Below are 21,890 nucleotides of genomic sequence, written 5' to 3'. Positions count from 1 at the left end.
TACGTCTACATAGGTGGGATCTGTCTCGTCACTGACAACACTCCACCGGAGGACTGGCCAGCGCACACCATCACGATGTCCAGAGGTCAGTGCACAGTTTCGTTCCATGTCTTCTTCATCCTCTCCTTGGGTGCTATATCCAAATGGCTATCTTCCGATTTATGGTAAAGATTCCATAATGAGCAACATAACTTATTAATGAGCTTCAACTACTAAATTGGGTTAATAACTATCATTGAAACGGTTGTGTTTTTTTGTTTTTGTTTTTTAATTGATTTTAGAGAGAGAAAGGGGGAGAGAGTGAGACACACACACACACACACACACACACACACACACACACACACACCTTGGTTTACTTAAGTATTTCAAGCCTCAGTTTGCCCACCTGTTTAATAGATGATTCTTGGGACCTGTTTCACAGGATGTATTAAATAATTTATGCATGTAAAGGATTTACCACAATGCTTGGCACATAGAAAGGCCCCAATAGTTGTGAGTTGTTAGTTATAGAGACAAAGATAGTGAACTAACGAGGATTTTATTTTCAGTTTTCTGGACCAGATCTGGCCCTAGTATCAGGTGTTTCTCTTGGTTACTAGTTTATTGTGAGCCTAGGTGAGTCTTTTCTCTCTGTGGTTCTACTCTGGTGCCTACTGTATAAAATGTAGGAATTTGCTATATAGCTGCAACCACCTCTAATATTCACTCTGGCCCCAATTATTCTCTCTTCTAAATACAAACATTAGCTGCCAGGTGATGAATTTGGGCTGAAACAGAGTTGCACAATATGATAAAATTGTCAGTATTATTTCCATGTTAAGCCTCTTAGAATGCAGACTCGTGCTAGAATGTACACTCCGGGAGGGTGGGGACCCTGACTTGACTTGTTCACTAACGTATCCCAGCACCTAGAATACCTTGTGGCACATAAGAGATGCTCAGAAAGTATTTGCTGAATGAAAAATATTAATATCCTATATGAAAATAGACATTTCAGTAAGAAGGAAAGTGACTAATGATCATTTTCAAACACTTTTTGCAGTTTAGTAAGTAAAGAAATCCTGTTAAAACAATGAATATAATTTGTCAACTGTGAAACTGGCAGATGCTAAAAAAATAATAATAATACTCACATCGTTGGTAAGTGACATAGGAATGATCAGCATAACCTTGTTAGACTACAACATTTTTAGAATTCAGTAGCTTAAAAAATGTGCATATGCTTTGACCTAGCACTTCTACTCCCAGAAATGTGTCTGAAGGAAAGGAAATAAGTATGCAAAGATTTAGTCACAAAAATGCTGTTTACATTACCATTATTTGGAAGCAACCAAAATGTCAAACTATAGGCAATTTGTTAAATAAAAGATGGTACAGTCTTGTTTTAAAAACTAGAGGCCCGGTGCAATTCATGCACTGGAGGGGGTTCTCTCAGCCTCGCCTGCCCCCTCTCACAGTCTGGGAGCCCTCAGAGGGAAGGAGGCAACTGGTGATGAGGGGAAGGTGGTGCCCCATCACACCTCTGCTGCTGCCACTGTGAACAGCGCAAGCCTCAGCCGGCCCTGGTTACCTGAGCCTAGGGTGGCCCTGGGCAGCTGGGCAGCTGCCATCTAAGGCTTGCCTGTGCCTCAGGCTGGCCCTCGCTGGCTGGAGGGCTGAAAGGACTGGGATACTCCAGAGGCAGGCATATGGAGTGGTGGGGCCCACCTGGGGACGGGCCTGGCCTTGCCATATGCTTGCGGCTCTAGCAGGGCTATGGGCACTGCCCTCTTTGAGGGCGTGGTAATCAATTAGCATATTCTCTCCTATTGGCTGTGGGTGCTGACATCTTTGAGGGTGGGACAGTCAATTAGCATATTTCCTCTTTATTAGATAGGGTATGTGTTGTTGTTGTTTTTGAAGAGAAAGAGGAAGTGAGAGGGAGAGAGAGAAACATAAATGAGAGTTTTAGATCGGCTGTCTCCTCCTGCATGCCCCGTTCTGGGAATTCAGCTCGAAACCCAATCATGCGCCCTGACCTAGAATAGAATCTGTGATTTCTTGGAGCATGGGATGACACTCAAGCAACTGAGCCACAGGGGCCTGGAGAGATGATAGAGTCTTTTAATGAAATAGTAATTAGCCATTGAACACATTGCAAATTAATATTTATTAGCAAAAATGCTGATAATAAATTCAGAGAAAGGCAATTTATGAGATAGCATGCACAGTATAATTCCATATAAAAATCTATGGCTCGACTATGGTGATTCAGGGGATTGAGTGTCGTCCCATGGACCAAGAAGTCCTAGGTTCGATTCCAAGTAGGGGGCATGTAGGAGGCAGCCAACCAATGAGTCTCTCTCTCATCATTGATGTTTCTGTCTCTTTCTCCCTCACCCTTCCTCTCTGAAATCAATAAAAATATATTTTAAAAAGTCAATTTATGTACATCTATAGAAAATATGTCTTTAGCTTAAATCTATAAAATCAAATTTAGTTATATCTAGGTAAAGTAGGTATACATACTTGTAGTTTTATTTTTGCTATTTTTTTCAACATTTTTTACTATGGCTATAAATTGGTTTTATAATAAAATAATATATCATATTAATTTAAAAATTTACCTTTTAGCTTTCATAAATGTAGACTTTCAGGAAAGGTGTGTGTGTATCTGAACTGTGTTCTTTGCTCATCCAGACTTTCTTACACTCAACATCATGGCTAAATTAATCAGATTTTAAGCTCCTAAAGGGCAGGGTTTACATCTTTTCTTTATTCTTTAAAGTCTCTTGTACCCCTTCTGGCTGCTTAATAAAACTTCTCTGCTCTGAATTGAGTGGAGAGCAATTTGAATTCCTACTCCCATTAAATGCCCCTATAAGTCAATTTAAACAGTGCCAGTAATGAGACTATCCCCCAAGGTTTGCTTTTTATTGAATCCAGGTCCCAGGGTCACTGACACTCGGGGACAGAGCCTCGTACACGCAGGTAGGCACCGAAGCAGGAAGATGTTTATTGTGCTTTGCTGCAGGGTGGCTGAATGTGTAAAAAAGAACTTACTGGTAATTAAAGAAGGACATCAGTAGGAGATGGCTGCGTAATAAGTTCATAAAGTCCCTTTCCCTAGAAATATCCAAGCTGAAGAGTAGAACCAGCACTGGCTCAGGGCCTGGCAGCCAGTGAGATACGGCATTGGGTAGCCCTGGACACTGCATTGGGTGCCCTCTGACAGTTGTAACCTGAATGGCCTCCCCTCGCAGGCCTCAGCAAGACTGCAATATTCACTTAATGAGACAGGCAGGTGGGAATAGAATCTCTTTTCAGTCCCAGCTACATACAGTTCAGTCATTACTTCCTCTCACTTTCCCACTGCATGCTGCCCTGCTGACTGGACATTCTCAGTTTTCTGCCATGTGCGTGCTTTGTGCTCCTCTGCTCACGCTCTCTTAGGTGGGACCAGCTGGCTGCGTTTTCCTCTGAACTTCAGCCCTTCTGTTTCCTCTATGCACAGTTCCAGAATCCTAAGGTCGTGTCCCTTAGGTTAGGGGGTAGGTTCATGGGTGTGTATTTTAACATCGTAAGTCCTGCCTCGTAAATTTACTGATAAGATGAAAATTCTGACGCATTTCAGATACAATAAAAGCACTTATTAAATCTCATTTCACTTTTAAAAATATATTTTTATTGATTACAAAGAGGAAGGAAGAGGGAGAGAGATAGAAACATCAATGATGAGAGAGACTCATTGATTGGCTGCCTCCTGCAACAACCCTAACCAAGCCCGCAACCCGGGCATGTGCCCTGACCGGGAATCGAACTGTGACCTCCTGGTTCATAGGTTGATCCTCAACCACTGAGCAACACCAGCTGGGCTCATGTAAAAGATATGTGATGCAATAAGCTAAAACACATCAGTCAGCTAGGGGATGTAATTATTATACCAAAAATGTTTACATATGGCTTTTTCAGTTTATTTCTTAATTCTGCAAAATTTGTAATGTGTATGAAGACTCTTTCATAAGGAAAATCTACTTTAAACATTCCAACTCTTTTCCTAAGTTTTGAGTAGAATTTCAAAATAATTTAAACTTCCCAGTTTGATAGCTGACATAGTCCATAGATATTCCAATAAGTGATAATATGTTTAGATCAGTTAGAATACATTTTGATTTCTTATACTTCTTAGTCCCATATAATCCCAACTTGCCTTTGCTATGCTTGAAATTTGTGTGGCATTACCCTTTAAGAGTGTTATTAAAATCATGCCTAAGATAACTTACACATGAAAAATGAACCTTGGCACTATTTTTTTAAACTGAAAAGTATATGGTGATAGACTCAGTATTTATATGCCTTATATATATTAAAAAATCTATCCTTTTATCATGGCTATACATTACTGAGCCAAATTTGATGAAAAATCATCTGGTCTAACTTTCTAAATTTATATCAACTTTAAAATTTTGCATTTCTACATGATGAAAATGAAGTGCAATGCTAAACCCAAAAGCAAGTGGCTGAAATTACAAGGGAATAAATATGTGGCAAATCCAGATGTGATGTAGAGGAAAGACCGCATTGTGTATATTCTTCCAAATTATTGTCACCATTCATAAAAAGACATTGGGCAAGCCAATTAATAAATAATAAATTAAAATATCTGTTTTGAAACTATGTATCCTACAAATGCTATGATTAAAAGTGCATAAAATAAAACTAGATATATTTTTCTGGAAAATATACTTAGTAATTTCCTGTTTTTGTAACTGGATGGACAAGTAATTGACATAAAATAATTCAGCAAAGGATTCATAAGGATTATGAATCTTGGATTTGTGATTTAACAGGGATGCTAGAGCCAAGAAAATAGTTTATAAAGCACATAGTCTCACAATAATTACAAACAAGATGATCACTGTAAATCTGTCCTGTCTGATTCCTGTAAGGATGGAAAATGAAAACATGACCAATATTTGCAAACCCAGAGATGCATATCCACTTTGGAAGGCACACCTGCGGCTAAGAATTCCACTGGAGGATAAAAATACCTTTTTCATTCTTTCATTTGTATTTCAGATGCATGCATCTTAATTCTTGTCTAAGAAATAAAATGTTTAGATTCAGTATTCCTTTTCTACCATATTTATGACCCTTCAAAAGAGTATTTTTGATGTTACATAAGAAAGACAAAACAAAGGAAGAAAAAATGCTTTGATATAGAAAATTCTTTTGTTCAGCATGCCATATCTGTGCTAATATGTGCCAAAAAGTTTGGGAAATGGCGAGAAAAGTGACATTTATTGTGTACTTATATTATGCCAGGAATTGTGCAACAATAATGAAATTTCTTCTTCCCTTTATCAAACTCTTTTGTACAAACCTGAATCCCAAAGCAACACAATATTAATAAAAGTGTCTTGCATTCACATGAAGCTTTTATAATTCATTAAAGCAGTCTTCCTCTCTTAGGGGGGAAGGAAGCCAACTATGTGTAGCTCAGGAGCAAGGAGATTGTATGCATAAAATTTTTACTTCTCATAATATATTTAAGAGATGGGCATCATTTCTCCCATATTTCAGATGAGAAAACAGAGATATTATGAAACGTGAGGGGATTTCCTAAAGTCGCATACGAAACTCGCTGAGACTGAATTCTTAATTCAGAGCTCATTCTGCTGGTAGCCTCTGTCTGCGTGGGCTGCCTCTAAGTCATGTGGTAGCTATTAAGACACCCAACATCTGCAACTTATAAAAAGGCAACACTGCAGGGTTTTGTTGTCCAAGTCTTTGTGTTTAGCATCAAACATACCCAAGAACCTTGATCCACTCCATTCTAGATGTGCCTACAGCAAAGGAGTTCATAAAACTCACAGTGGTGACTTTTAAGAAGGAAATGCCCCTTGTTTTAAATTATTTTACAGATGAGGTTCCTGTGTATTTGGATAAAGACACTCACTCATAATAATGTTATTCCAACCAGTTAAAAATCCCACAATGGTGGAAACAATTAGAGACTGGGCCCCAAAGAACACCAGTAATAAGGAGAAATACACAACCATATCGAAGAATTTGAGCGAAGGGGAATCCACAGAGTTAGTTTTAAAGTGCCAATCGAAAACAAATGAGCCTAGAAAAATAAAGGACAAGGCTTTTGATAGTTCAGGATTGTGTTCCCATCTTGGTGATGAATTCTTTTACAGTGCAGTTCACAGGCCCTCAAATATTAATTAGAATGAGCTTCAAAAAAACCCCACCCACTTGCTCAACCACTATTCATACTCGGCTTAATTGGCAAAATTCAAAGACAATTTCCTGTACAAAAAATAAATAAATAAAATAAAATAAAATAAAAACAGGAAAAGACTTCTTTTCATAGGAGTTTACTCAACTAATATTGAGAAATCCCGCAACAATGTACATTTGTTTCTGGAATATACTTAGTTTTCCAATTTATAATATTGATTCCTTTCTCTTTATCCATTTGTTTTTTCCCCTAATGTGGAAGTTTCTAAAAACACTCCCTTAGATATTTCCCTGAATTTAACTTCAGGGTTCATAGCACTGCACCATAAGGCTCAAGGCTGCACAAGCACTTAAAGGTGGTCTGCTCTGCCAGGTATCGTGTTTTGAAAGAGACAACTGGTACATTTTTGCATTGCTCATATGTTGGGTGAACTTCACCGGAAGAAGATTCCGTGGAACGAAAGGATGAAAGACAGGAACCAGAGGCTGAAAACTGACCTAGAAATCTTCATTTTAGCAATCAAAGCTGTGGCTGAATTCAAGTAAACAGCAGCAGGGGTGAAATTATAGTACAAATTACCATGCGAGGCTAGATAAATTATTCTCTGCTGCATGGTTATTAAGTGATAGATAAATAAATAACACTGTCGGACTGATTGACAAAATATAAGTGACCTAAAAGCTAAAAGGGTCATCTGCAAATAGTACTGTGTAATCAGCAGGCATTCTAAAGCTGAAACGAGATTTGTCAAGGTCGAGAAATCTTAAAATGGTATCTGCCTGAGCCATTGCTAAAAATCACTCATGAGTCCTTAATCCCAAAGAGTTTGTGACTCAGATGGCCATGTACTGGTCTTTATTTTCATTTCTGAAGACCACTGATGACCCATGGTGAGTAGAGATCCATGTGTCAGAACTGTTTTTCACATCCTGTAGTTCAACACTTTAACAGGCTTCCCTGCCCCGCTCCCCTGCCCCCAACGCATTTTAACATTTCTGATTTCCAACCATTTCCTCGAAATGATGAAATATGATGGTACTGCTAATCAATGGACATGGGTTCTTCCATCGCTTCTCTCTTGCTGGTGAAAGCATGGGCAAGCTAGTTAGCATTAAAGTTAAAATTTACTGCCAACAGGACAGGGTGTCCATGTGTTATACGCGTGCCATTCAACCTCCATGGGCTTTGTTAGCTGACAGAGCTCCCTGGCCCCAGGCAACCGTGGTATAGGATGACATGATGGGCTATCGTAGCAGATGGAATTGATGTTCACTTTTTAAAATGACACTCCACTGGGGTGTGGGGACAACCATTTGGAAAAGCACCTAGTTCCTGCTATTGAACAAGTTATCTGATTCTTTTTTAAAATTTTATTGGGCTGACACTGGTTAACAAAATTATTCAGGTTTGCTAAGTCTCAATACTGTTCAATAATGCTCGACCGACATCATAGATTAAATAGCTTCTGATTTTAACCAATGTACCTTTACTTTAGCTTATCAATAAACAAGAGTTTAAATACTTAGAATATATAATTATCTCTTTCTGTCTCTGTTTCCCCAAAGCTAGAGTCAGACAGGGACAAAAGATAAACCCATATAGATTCAAAATTGTACAGCATTTACAAAAGTACAGTAAGAAGTAATAGATCAAAGATTAGTCCTCTGGGCTACTGAATGGATACATTTAATGAAGCAAAGCTCTGTCATGGCTTTCTCTGGGAGCTAAAACTGTCACTTTTGGTAGGAGTGTTGAGGCTTAGTCTTATGGCTTTGCCATTCCAGAATTAATTAAGAGCAATAGGAAACAGTTCACTAATATGAGGTTCCAAAAGCTCAAATTTACCAAGCTGGGCCTAAACCGACAGTTGGACATCCCTTTCACAATCCAGGGCTGCTGGCTTCTAACCACTCACCTGCCTGCCCTGCCTGATTGCCCTAACCCACTTCTGACTGCCAGCCTGATCACCCCTTAACTGCTCCCCTGCCAGCCTGATTGACACCTAACTGCTCCCCTGCTGGCCCAATTGCTCCCAACTGCTCTCCCTTGGCAGCCATGTTGTGACAATGTGGGGGTGGCCATCTTGTGATGACGTGGGGATGACCATCTTATGGTGGCCATCTTGTGATGATGTGGGGGCAGCTATCTTGTGACAACATGGGGGCGGCCATCTTGTGAGGGTGTGAGAGTCAATTTGCATATAACCTCTTTATTATATAGGATTATTTGCCTAGAGATTGTCTTCTTAACAAAATGTTAAATGGCTTTTCTTGAGAAATTATAGCTCATTGTTGTCGTCAACTTCTCCCCTTCTCCAGGAAAATGTTCATTTTCCTACTGGGAATAACACAATTCACCGCAAGTCCAGGAACCCACAGAGATGGATGATGCTTAGAGGACAGCCCTGCAGCAGTTCTTGCCCCTCCTGGTATGTGTATCTGTTATTTGACACACAGGGTTGGCTGGGCACATTTCTGGGATTGCAATAGTATACTTGACTTACTATTTAGTGTGGAAATCTAGACATAAAACAATGTGTTTTGAATAAGCTGTTGAGAGCAAGTCTTAGTAGAAACTAGAAACTAGTTGAAGATTGTCTTAGGTTCTACCTGCTTCTACTTCTGTTTTGAGTTCCTTTCTCCTTTGCTTTTTAGTAACTCCATTCCTTTCAGATGCCCAAATGCTTTCATTTTTTCTGTGAGTAGTCCAGTCCCCTACTGAACTGGCTGGGATCTCTGCCCATATCAATGTTTAGAAATCCTTTGCCTTATTCTCTTAGAGTTCTGATTTCCTTCCAGCTAATTGGACTGACTTATCAGTTATAATAATGTAACAACAAATAACACATACTCTTTTGTATGACAGCTAGCCAGGGTCTTCCTGTCACATGTGATGTTTGAGTCTGCAGAGTCAATGTTTAGAGGACTGTTGATTCACCTCCAGTGCAAACTGCTCTTCATTAGATGACACATTAGTTATACATTTTCCTTAACATGTGCTTTCATGTATAATCTTTATGGAATCTTTATGCAATGTTGTAAGTTTGTAAGCATGACAGTGGACCATGGAACACTTTAGCATCTTCCATTCCACCATGTAAGCAGCTGAATGACCACATGGCTGGCAAGTGAGAGAAAGGAAGGATATTGTTTTAGAAGAACACAAAGATTCTGATTGTACCAGGTGCACTTCACAGGTTTCAGGAACTCTATTTTCTATACTTCCCAAACCTTTTCTTTTCAAATGTTTTGTTTCACAGTCTCTACAAAAATATAAATGTCTCCCAAAATAGAACATTTTTAGCATCCAAACTGCCCTCACATCTGGAAGTTTGTTTATGTATCTATCAGAGTTTAAAAAGGAAACAGAGGACACAAATATCACTCAAATCTTATGACAAATGTTGAGTGAGTTCTGCATCAACCTTCCCCAATCTCAAATACAATTTCCTAGAAGCATGTTTTGAATATTGTTTCTATTTTATTACCTATTTATTTTAGACATTACTCTTGACTTGTTTTACAAGGGGGAAAATAATCTCTTTCCAATCACCTACCTTTTAATCTAAAAATTTATATCACTATTTTTGGTTGAAACATGGTTAAAAATTTAATTTATTTTGACCTGAAACCCATGTTTCCCATTGAGCCAAGTGGTGCACTACTTTCCATTCTTGTGTGAATATTGCTGCTTGTTCTCTTTCTCTTGGTCCTTTTGACTCCCTTGTTTGCTAGATTTCCTTCTCACTTTTTTCCCCTCTTACTTTTGTAGGGACAATTTCACCTTCACTTTGTGAAGTCAATTACAACCTCATAGAAATGTATGTAAGTTATTGTCATTCCACTATAAGTGCATGCAGTATATAACAACAACAGAAAATAACCAAGCCCAATGTCAAAAGACTGCAAACCCTGCTCTCCAGTTGGATGGAGCTTGTCCTTCGTGGTGTCTGCATTGCTGCACTGGGTAAAGAAATTAAGGAAAAATCCGAATACCGTTATAGCTAGATCTGTTGCCAGCTTAATACCGTTGTGCTTTTCCTTGTTTCCCTGGATGTTGAAGTGTGTTGATCTGTGATGTCTAATGACAGACAGATTGAATTTTTCCTTAATTGCTGGTGACATGTCAGGTATGAGAAATGAGTAAGCATTCTGCAGGATTGTCAGTCCTTAGGAGCTCGTAAAACTATGTGTATAATTGAAATATATAAAATGAACACAGTAACTGGAATTGGCTTTTAAAAAAAGGAAATGACATTTCTTACTTCTGTGAACTGCCTTCCTTTTGAAAAAATAGGTAGAAGAAATGCCAGCACTAGTGACAGGTGTCACTGAACTAGAATAGTGTACTCTGCGAGTAGCCACGGTGTCTACTTTATACCACAAGTATGTATGAATTTCAGAAGCCCAGCATTACAGTTTAAATACATTCCCGAAAAGCTTTATATTATTGAGCCCGGAGTAAAAAAAAGAGGAGATTCTGATGAGCAGTTTGATATTTAGAAATGACATCTGCTCTTTATACACAAAACCAGATCATCCATAACCATAAAGAAGCTTTATCTCTGACATGCAATTCTATAAACACAATAGCTGAGGAAGGGCACTCAGGTTAATATTAATTTACTATAACACTAATGCTAATTAAGTAGGTGATTACAAGGTACTCGGGACTACACTAGATATTTGATGTAAGATTTTGGTTTTTGTGACTCCAAAGGTATATTGGGTTCTTTCAGTGCTTATTATGGCATTATTATTACATACAGAAGTGTGTGAAGGCACCCATCACTGGAATGAGATAAACCTACTAATTTTAGAAACTTAAATAACACATATATAGTATTTCTCACTATAGGAAATCATTGGGGTTCATGTAACATAGTTTAAGCTCCTTGAAAGAGCCTCACTCCGACTTCATTGATGGACAAATAACACATATTTTTTACCCAAAAGTTGAACCTCATTTAAAATTCATATAAAAATTGGCCACATAATCTCTATTGTCAAGATGGATGCTCCATTAACTCATAACACACTGGTTTCTAATTTGGGTAACTAATTATTCAACATATACTCTTACTATTTAAACTCTCTTTTACAAGCTTATGAATACTATATCTCCTCCCTTTCTTCCTCTCGTCTTTCTGTCCTAATCATCTTTATCCAAATAGAATTTAAAGTGTTTTTTAGAAACAATAACTACTATAAGTTAAGTGACAAAATAGAAGTGAGAAAAAAATGGCACAAGGGAAAATAAAATGAATCCTGTGGTTGAGTTGGTGAGAAAAAAAAAAAAAAAAAAAATCAGGCCCCAGGTCTCGCACACATAGTACAATGAGGCTGCAAATGGGCTCTGAGCTATGTGTTTCTGAAACTCGGGAAAATATGATCAAATAATTCATACAACACATTGTATAAATAAAACATTTGCTCCGAAAAAGTGTAAATATTTAGGTACTAAGGCCATAAACATCGCTTTAGAGCATGTTGTATAATGACCTTAAATAAGATGCGAAGGGGCCAAAACGTGTTGCTGCAGCATCGTGAATGTCACCAACCGTGACTCCAAATCTTAATGGCTGTCTTTTTCCTTCCAGAATGGACTGAACTCAACAAATGCCTCTGTGCCTGGTGAGTTTCCAGATTCCATTTCTACCCTGAGCTACAACTTAATGCAATTGGTGAGTAGGAGGGTCAGTCAAGCACACTGGGGTTTTATGCTTACCAAAAAAGCCCTTGATAAACAGTCAGCAATTAGGTCCCAAACTTCATTAGGAAACCAAAACAAAAAATATTGGTGACTTCTAGAACAATAGATTGTGAGGCCTGCTGGTAGATTTTAAGAAACAAAGTAGCATCTCAATTACCTTATGGTTAGAAGGGCTGGTCAGGTGGCTATTTGTCTTGGTTTTTACAGTCATGAAAATCTTCAGATTTAAAATTGTCACGGTATCTTCAAAGGAGATGATAAATATAATGATTGTGTGTGTATGTATTTGTTTACAGCATTAACTATTTAAATATAGACATTTATAATATACCACATTTTTTTTGTGAATCTATTGGCTCTTTTTCATTTCTCACTATTTTTTAAGCTTCAAGGAAATAGGTTGGGCTTTTCTGAACAACTGAGAACCCTTAGATAACTGTAAAGGTTTAGAACTACTCTAAACATCACCATTAGGTGATGGAATCTAATTGACATTTTTAGAATATCATAGCAACAATATCAGATTTTTCTTGAGTGCACTTGTAATATTCACCAAGGTAGACCACATCCCAGGAGGAAAAGCTTTGAACATGTGAAACAATTCAAATTATAAAAGTATGTTATTTCACATTTAAAAAAGTAAACTAGAGATCAATTTTTAAAAAGACCAAGGAAACCTTTAAACACTTATAAATAATCTATAGGTCAAGTAGGAAGTCTAAGTAGAAATTAGAAAATACCTTGAATTAAAATAAAAATAAAAAATTATGTGATGTGGCTGACTCAGTGCTTAGATAGAAATTCAAAATCATAATTACTGATATCAGAAAATAAAAAGTCTTAAATCAATAATTTAAATTTCTATCTTAAGAAAGTAAAAAAAAAATTAAAAAGAGCAAGACAACTAGGAGAAAATAAATAATAAAAATATAAAACACAAAGCCAATAGGGACAATTGATGAGAAAAAATAGTTCTTTGGAAAGATAAATAAAATTGACAAAATCTAACCATACTAACAAAGCATAAGAAAGAGAAGGCATAGATTACCAATATTAGGAATGAAAGAAAGGTATTACTAAACTTGGCAGCCATTGGAATAATAAGAAAAAAATACCACAAACAATTCTGTGGACATAAAGTCATGAACTTAGTGAAATTTTGAAAACCACTATAAAAACTCACCCAAACTGGAAGAGATAATCTAAATAGTGTCATAACTATTAGAGAAACTGAGTTCATAGTTGAAAAAATTTCCAAAAAAGGAATTTTCAGATCTATATGGTTTTACTGGCAAATTCTACTAAGCTTTTAACAAAGGAATAAAACCAATTCTGCATAATTTTTAAAAGAAACTGAAAGAGGAGGAAATATTCAATAATTCATTTCATGAAGTCAGCATTACCCTAATAACAGATTAAGCAAAGACATTGCAAGAAAAAAAAATTACAGATCAATATTCTCATGGGTACAGATTTAAACAACATTATCAAGATTTTACATGTGCTCAACATTATATGAAAAAATATAAACATAAAAAAATAATTGGGGTTCATCACAGGGGTGGTTCAATATTTTAAAAAAATCAATCTATTTATCATATTAATAATCTAATGAAGCAAAACCTCATGAGCAAATTAATTGATGTGGAAAAAAAATTGACAAAACTCAATGTCCATTCAAGTATGTGTGTGTGTGTGTGTGTGTGTGTGTGTGTGTGTGTGTGTGTTTAAATAAGGAAACCAAGAATAGAAGGGAAACTTCTCAACTTTATAGTGGGCATTGACTGAAACCCACAGCTAACCTCATACTTCCACATGAAAGACTGAATATTTATCTCCTTACTTGAGGAGTAAGATAAGAATGTACATTCTCACAACTTTTGGTAAATAAAAGTTAGAGCCCAAGCCACTACAGTAAGGGAGTGACAATAAATAAATGGCATCCAGACTGAAGAGCAATAAATAAAATGTCTCTATTCTCAGACAACGTGATTTTCTAGAGAACAGAAACCCCTAGAACTAAGTTAAAGAAGGGCACAGGCTACATACAAGCCCAACACACAAAATCAAAGGTCTTTCTGTATAGTAGCAATGAGCAATTGGAAACCAATATTTTAAAATGTATTTACCATACATAGTTCTCAAATAAATAAAAGATTTGGAGATATATATATATATATGAAAATTTGTACAGAATCTGTATGCTAGAAACAAGAAAGCAATCAGAAAAGAACTACATAAAAGAAGAGACGTTCTTTTTTCATGGATTGGAAGACTCAACACAGTAGATATTTGTTCTTCCCAAATTGATCTACACATTGGATGTAATTCCCAGTAGAATTTTTTTTTGTAATATAGAAATGTTGATGCTAAAATATATGTGTTAAATGAAGGACCTAAAATAGCAAAAGCAATTTTGAAAGAGGAAAATGAAGTTGGAAGAATCAGATTACTCTTTAAGACTAACTATAAAGCTAAGTAAATAAGACAGTGGGATATTGGCAAAGGGATAGAGCCATAGATCAATGGAACAGAATGTATAGTCTAGATTTAGACCCACAGCAATATGGCCAATTGATTTTTGACAAAAGTGTAAATTTCATTCGATGGAGAAGGATAGTCTTTTCAACAAATTAAATTGGAAATCAAAATTGATATGTAAACTAGTATGCAAAAAAATGAACCTCCATTTAAACTTCACACTTTATGCAAAATTTAACTTAAACTGGGTCAGAGATGAACATCCAAAGTCTAATTACTATAAAATGTTTAGAGGAAAACATAGGAGAAAATCTTTGTCATAGAGTTAGGCAAAGAGTTCTTATATGTAAATCAAAAACTCAAGTCATAATATAATTGATAAATTGGACTTCAAACTTAAACAGTTTGCTGTGTGGAAACAATCTACAAACTGGGATAAAATATTTGCAAGTCATATATTTTACAAGGAACTTATATCCAGAATATATAATGAACTCTCAAAACTCCAGAGGAAACAGGCAAGCAATCCAATTAAAGAATGGGCAAAAGTGTGGAACACATCACGCCAAGAAGATACAAGAAAGATATAAGCTGGGTGTGTCAGTAAGTGCTCATTGTTAGGCCTATAAGAATATGGCCAGCATCATTTGGTATTAGGTAAATGCAAAGTAAAATCGTGATAAAATACCTCTTACTCACCAATGAGAATGGCTAAAATAAAAATAAAAAACAATGACGATATCAAGTGCTGACAATGAAACTGAAATTACTGGTGGCATGCAAACCAGCACACTGAAAGGGGAACATTTTGGCAGTTTTTCGTAAAGTTAAACTTATGTTTACTGTATGAGTAAAGAATGCTATTTCTGGGCATTTACTTTTAAGACATGAAAATAATGTTTATGCAAATACCTATAGGTATGTGAATTCTATGGGAGGCCCATTTATAACTTCTCAGACTGAAAAAAAAAGGATCTTTTAGTAGGTGAATGGATATACAAATTGTGGCCCACCAGTACAGTGGAATATTACTAAGCCATAAAAACAATAAACTAATGTTCCAAAAACATCTTGAATTACTATCAACAGCATTATGAAGATAGGAGCATCTCAGCTTTGCTGGAGGCAGAGCTGATCAAAGTCAACAGGCTTGTGCTCATTCACTTTTAAAATATATATATATATATATATATATATATATATATATATATATATATATATATGTATTATTGAGAGGAAGAGAGAGGGATAGACAGTAGAAACATCGATGCAAGAGAATTATCGATCAGCTGCCTCTGCACACCCCCTACTGGGGATGTGCCTGAAACCAAGGTACATGCCCTTGACCGGAATCGAACCTGGGACCTTTCAGTCTGTAGGCCGATGCTCTATCCACTGAGCCAAACCAGTTTCGGCTGCTCATTTACTTTAAAAGTAGGAAGCGCCTGTAGAAATTGTCTCACTTACCTAATCTACATATGGGGAAGGGGTGGAATGAGGTCTCGGGACAGCCTAAACCTTTAATGTGGGATCTATGCATTTTTCAAATAGCTGGTGAAGTAAGAGCATGTCTAGACTACATTATGTGAAAAAAATATTCCAAGTGGCAGCATGGTAAGCATGATCTCATTTAGTAGAAAACAAACAAAACATAACATATTTGTATATAAAATACATAACTTGGAGGCAGAGTATATGAAATATGTATTAGGTATTATGCAGTCATTAAAACAAGTGAGACAGCTCTTTGGATACTGGCATGATTGTACCTAGTAGGTTTATAGTGTCTGAAGAGCAGTGTGTTCTGAACAAATGACTTTCTGTTAGAAAATAATGTTGTGTGAATCTATATATATATATGTAATGATATAGAGATATAGATTATGTAGAAACAGGTGTGTGTGTGTGTGTGTGTGTGTGTGTTTTAAAGCATAGGAAAAGCAGGAACTGTAAGTGGGATTACCTCAAAGGTGGCTTACTTGCAGGGGACATATAAAGAGGGAAAGAGAGGCCTTCCATTTTTCATAATTTAGGAAAATGCTTCCCATCTCAAATCTGAACATGCACATTTATCATTTCTTTTCACATGAAAGAAGAGGCAAAAAGTCTGATAAAATGAGATTAAATATTATTTTCTTTGTAATACCAACATTTCTACAATACACAATTGTAACTTTGGTAAACATTATTACATTTATTATAAAATGGAACAAATGTATATTTATGCCAGTAGACTTTTATTATAAAACACCTCCACTATTATTAAGAATTAAGTTTATTTTACAAGTCCCAGCCTATACATGTTCCTATCTCAAACTTTTTAAACTTAGATTAACCTAATCTTCTAAGATATCAGAAAGGCTTACAGAAATATTAGAGATATGTTCCAAACTTACGAGCAGAGTAGGAACACCTCCCTAACTTTAAAAATAACTTTCACCTACCTTCTTGTTATTTCACTGATACATATTAGCACACCTTCCTCAATACCCGAGGTATTTGTGGTCCACCATTACACAGTTCAGTGATGTGGTCACATGGTCAGGACGTGATGAGCTAGGGTTTTACAATGAGCAACTCCAATCGCTGAGGCTGAAAAGGACACAGGTGGGCGTCTTGTTCATGCTACACTGTAATGCTACCTGCTCATCAGAGGTTTCCTGGAATTCTCCCCAACTCTTCTTCACTCAGGAGCCCACTTGCTGAAGGCTCCACCTCTCTGCTTCTACATTTGCTGGGAAAAGGGGGTGGGGAGGCTGTTGATTCATATTATTGGATTTTAAATACTTCTTCCAGGGTGACCCAAGTCACTTCCTCCCGCATTGCATGTGCTAAGGGAAGTCAGACGACCATACCTAATCATCAAGGGGTGGAATGACCAAATCGTACCATTAGCTTTGAAAGACAAAGGCCAAGAATGTTTGAGGAACAGAACTAATGTCAAACATAGTATCATAGGCTAAGCTACAGCTGCCATGAATAAGAGTCCGATAAATTCAGCCCATTAGAGTTACATTTTTCATGTAACAGATTTAAGTTGCGTGGTAGAAAATGTACACTTTTTAGAGTGTTCCAAAAACTGTTCTTAATAAAAAGGAACTTGACAGATATTAGCTCATTTTTTTCTCTAAAAAGAAACTTTAAGGCGATTGGCTGTTTTCAGATGTCAGCCATTACCAAGTAATTTAAGACTGCTCTCAATTAAATTAGTAAAAATTCTTAAGCTTGTTGCTTTTGAAAGAAGTGCTGGAACCTAGCATGAAGTGAAATGCCAATTAAGTAAAGGTAGAAAAGTATTAAAGAAGAAAAAATGTTCATTAGGCTTAACCAGAGTACTGCCATGAGCAGGAATTTTTTCATTTACCTGGTTTACTTATCTAGCTATATTTATTGATGTTAACAGAGTAGTTTTGAATGCCTACTATGAGCTATGGATTTTGCCAGGCACAGACTACTCAATGTCAACACTTTGAACTCTTGTGATCAATTTAAGCATCATCAGCAAATTAGGTACAATCTCCCTAGAAATGGGCACAAGCTAGCTTTATTGTGCTTTTGAAAACTGGGTTACTTTAGCATAGATCCCAGGCCTGGGGGTATATGGTATCTGCCTGGAGCATAGCTCACTGAGGTTATTATTGGCACTGCATCAGAAACTTAAAATTCAGAACCAATATTTATGAAAATGTGTGTGCTTGCGGTAGTTAAGAAGGGATGGTTTTTGACCTTGAAAATAAGTTCTATAGTTTCATAAAATATTGATGCTAGTCATTATGCATTCCCTTCCTTCCTGCCCACCTCACGACTCATCACCACTTTAGAATCTTCTTTTCTATCCATGGTCGATGTGGTCACACCTGTCTGTCTCTGGAGAAAAGACCTCTGGTTTCAGATGTGCGGAAACTGTGTTTCCTGATCCCACAAGGATTTATCAAAGATCAGAGCTCTTTACGTACATCTAAGAAAAAGCCATGCTGCATATTCGCAAACATCAGAGCCACCCGTTGCTCAAGAGGTTCATGCTTTTGACAGCAGACACCAGTGTGTTTTAGGTTTAATGAGACTACTTTCTAGAATGTTCCATGGTCCAGTTTTGAAGTCAATCACTAATATAATAGTTAAATACTGGCATTTGGGGGATAATTTTTCTATATAAAAAAGATCATCCATTGAATTAAAAAAAAAGACATAATGGGGAATAATGTGTATCTAATTATTAATGTACTATAGAAATTAGCTTTTATATTGGGATTTATATTGCAATTACCTCCTTGGTGCTATAAAGCAGAACAATACAGAATAACTTCTTTATTAATGCCTAATAGCATGGCAATTTAAAATATTCAAGTTTCTTTAATAAGGTAGTGTATGAAATGTTACTTAATTTGACAAGATTAATTATACAATTAATTTAAGACTGCTCTCAATTAAATTAGTAAAAATTCTTAAGCTTGTTGCTTTTGAAAGAAGTGCTGGAACCTAGCATGAAGTGAAATGCCAATTAGGCATAATATTAATTATACTAAGATGGAATAATGTATGTTTTGTTAATATAAAGGGCATTGTCAGAGAGTTTGTAAAGAGGCATTCTTTTATTACTTTAATAATAATGATACCCCAGTCCTCTAAACAATTTAAAAGATCTTCAATAGTGCTGGAAAATACACTGGCTTGGGACAGTGCTTAGAAGCAACCAAGACAACAAGAACAATATAACTCCTGCCTTGGTGGTCCTGACTCCCCATATTTTTGGGTTCTGTTCACATAAAAATATTGCCAAGAGGAGCTCACTGTCAAAATACCTCCACTGTGACATTATCAAGGTGAATTCACCATGGTCCAGGGGTTAAGCCTCTGCTTTTCTGGTCCAAAGACTTAAGCTTGTCAGAGCCTCAGGCTTACTTAGATCCAAGTCAACTGAGAGATGCTAATTAAATTCATAATTCACTGAAGTATAATCACAAAATCCTCATTTATATATTTACAATGGAGAACTCTACCTTTTGGGGAACCAGAGGGCCCAATGCTTATATTTACAGTGAGCTCTTCTATCATGTCAGAGTTCCTGGGAAGTTGTTTCATTGATGTAAAGGCAGTTTGGTGTACAAGGAAGTGTTGAGTGTAAATCATTCAGGCTATGTTGACGTCAAAGCTTCTCTCCTATTCCAGCACACAACCACCACTCTAGTAGCTAGAATGTTTCTTCGCCCAGATGTTCTATACATGTCTCTCTGCATCCACAAAAGCCCAGCTCTCTGCACGGGGCTCTGCCGGACTCTGTGCTAATTCGGTGGCCGAAGGGCAAAAGGGTGGGGGTTAAGGTGCAGGTTATAGTGTTTGATTGGCCACACTATGCAAGCCGAGTAGAAAAGGGGGTCTAAGAGACTGGGAGAAAACCCATTGATCTGGGTATCATTAAGTCTTTCTGGGCTGAGGATCATTCTGAATATGTCATGTAACTTTGCATGCTTTATAAGAAGTGTTGAATTTATTAATTCAAGTCTGATACTTCAATGGAAACCAGAAGCATCTAGCATATTGAAACTAATAGTTCTCTGAGTTGGGGTTGGTATTGGGTAAAAAACTGGGTTTCTATGAACTTATATGGAGGAAGGAGGAATTCTTTCTTTTGGGGTGATGTCAAAGTGCTTGGGAACAGAGGACAGGCTGGATGCAGCCCCTATTCCAGCTGAGTTTCAGCTCTCTTTTGGCCCCACGTAGGGGAGCCATTGAACAGTAAACAAAATGCAACATGATACCTGAAGACTCACTGGAAAAAAGTTGGCAGAGGTAGGTTACACATGTATTATTATACAAAGGATTTTACCTCGAGGACCACTCATAAGAAAAAAGGTAAGATTTGTAGTTAAAACAGGAGTGTTTTTTTAAAAATATATTTTATTGATTTTGTATAGAGAGGAAGGGAGAGAGATAGAGAGTTAGAAACATCGATGAGAGAGAGTCATCGATCAGCTGCCTCTTGCACCCCCCCCACTGGGGATGTGCCCACAGCCAAGGTACATGCCCTTGACCAGAATCAAACCCAGGACCCTTCAGTCCCCAAGCTGATGCTCTATCCATTGAGCCAAACCAGTCCTGGCTATAACAGGAGTGTTTGAATGAATCATGTAGTAGTCTTGGTTTCCAAATGCAGACTGACTCCAATTTACAAATAATCAGAATTTCAGATGAAAACAACCATAGTAATGATTTCTTCTAAACTTGTCATTTTCAGATGAGAAAATAAAGTGCCATGAAACTCATCCTTGCACAATTGGTGGTAGAGTTGAAACTCAAGTCTAGCTTTTATGATACCCAATCTAGTGTATTTCATGTTATACCTTGTCATTGGAAAAATCTTATAAAGTGCATGCAATATAAATTACTACAAGTTAACAATTTCCCAAATTCCAAAACTACTGAAAAATTATTCTTTGAGTTCCTATCATGCATATTCAATGGGTAGTTGTCCCAAGGTGATGGTTATTATAGAAACGATATGTTGCACTTTTCAAGTGTTTACTGTGTGCCTGCCATCGTCATAAAGATAGTTCACTTTCTTATGGATTTCAACTAGAAATTGAGGCTTCAGTTCCTCCAAAACAAGTGATAGCTCTAAGACACCCAAATTAAGATTCTTAACATGTAGTAGAAAGAGCATTGTGTTAGTATTCGCAGTCTGCATGCACTTAACTCTTCTATCCAGGCTTCATTTAAATACTTCACAGGTATTTAAAAGTGAGCTGATTAAAATGCACCACACATGTATTAAAATTTGCAACTCACAGAGAGTCCTTGCTGACTCCGCCTGAGCGGAATGCTTAAGTATAACCACCTTTGATTAGAATTTAATAAAAAATATAGAGGTGCTTTAAATAGAATTGCTTATCTATCTATCTATCTATGTCTGTTGACCCTAATAAATATTTTACATGTACATATACATATACACTCACACATACTTCTGATCAAACTAGCCATGATCTTCTCAAGTCTCCAGTGGGCAGTCCTTTCTGAGAATAATGGGTTACCTACAAGGACATTAAGTATTTAGCAGCAACCCACCAAGATACTGCTGCCTAGAGATGTTTAATGGGGTTGAACAGGAAGTGCCGTGGTGTCACACAGTGCAGAATTTGTTTTCAGGAAAGACTAAGCAGGAATTTACTCTTTCTATCGAAGGCCATGTAAAGAGTCTTCACATTGCTACCTGGCAGAGAAGGGCTCCTTTTACACAGCCCCCAAGGGAAGGAGAAAGTATATAGTCTTCATAATTTAATGTTTATATTTAGAGTGCATATAATAGGGCTCTTACATTGATAGTGGATGCCTCTTCACAAGCTTGGACTTAAATGCCCTAAATTTCAAACACACCTAAAAAATGTTCCTTGGATTCTTATAATACATAACCAGTGCGTAGTTGTCTAAGGTTACAGTCATTATGAAAATAACAGTATGGGTTTAGTGA

Source organism: Pipistrellus kuhlii, unplaced genomic scaffold (genome assembly GCF_014108245.1).
Source record: "Pipistrellus kuhlii isolate mPipKuh1 unplaced genomic scaffold, mPipKuh1.p scaffold_m20_p_5, whole genome shotgun sequence".
Lineage (NCBI taxonomy): Eukaryota > Metazoa > Chordata > Mammalia > Chiroptera > Vespertilionidae > Pipistrellus > Pipistrellus kuhlii.
The sequence above is the reverse complement of the archived record's forward strand: the minus strand, read 5'-3'. Positions refer to the sequence as shown.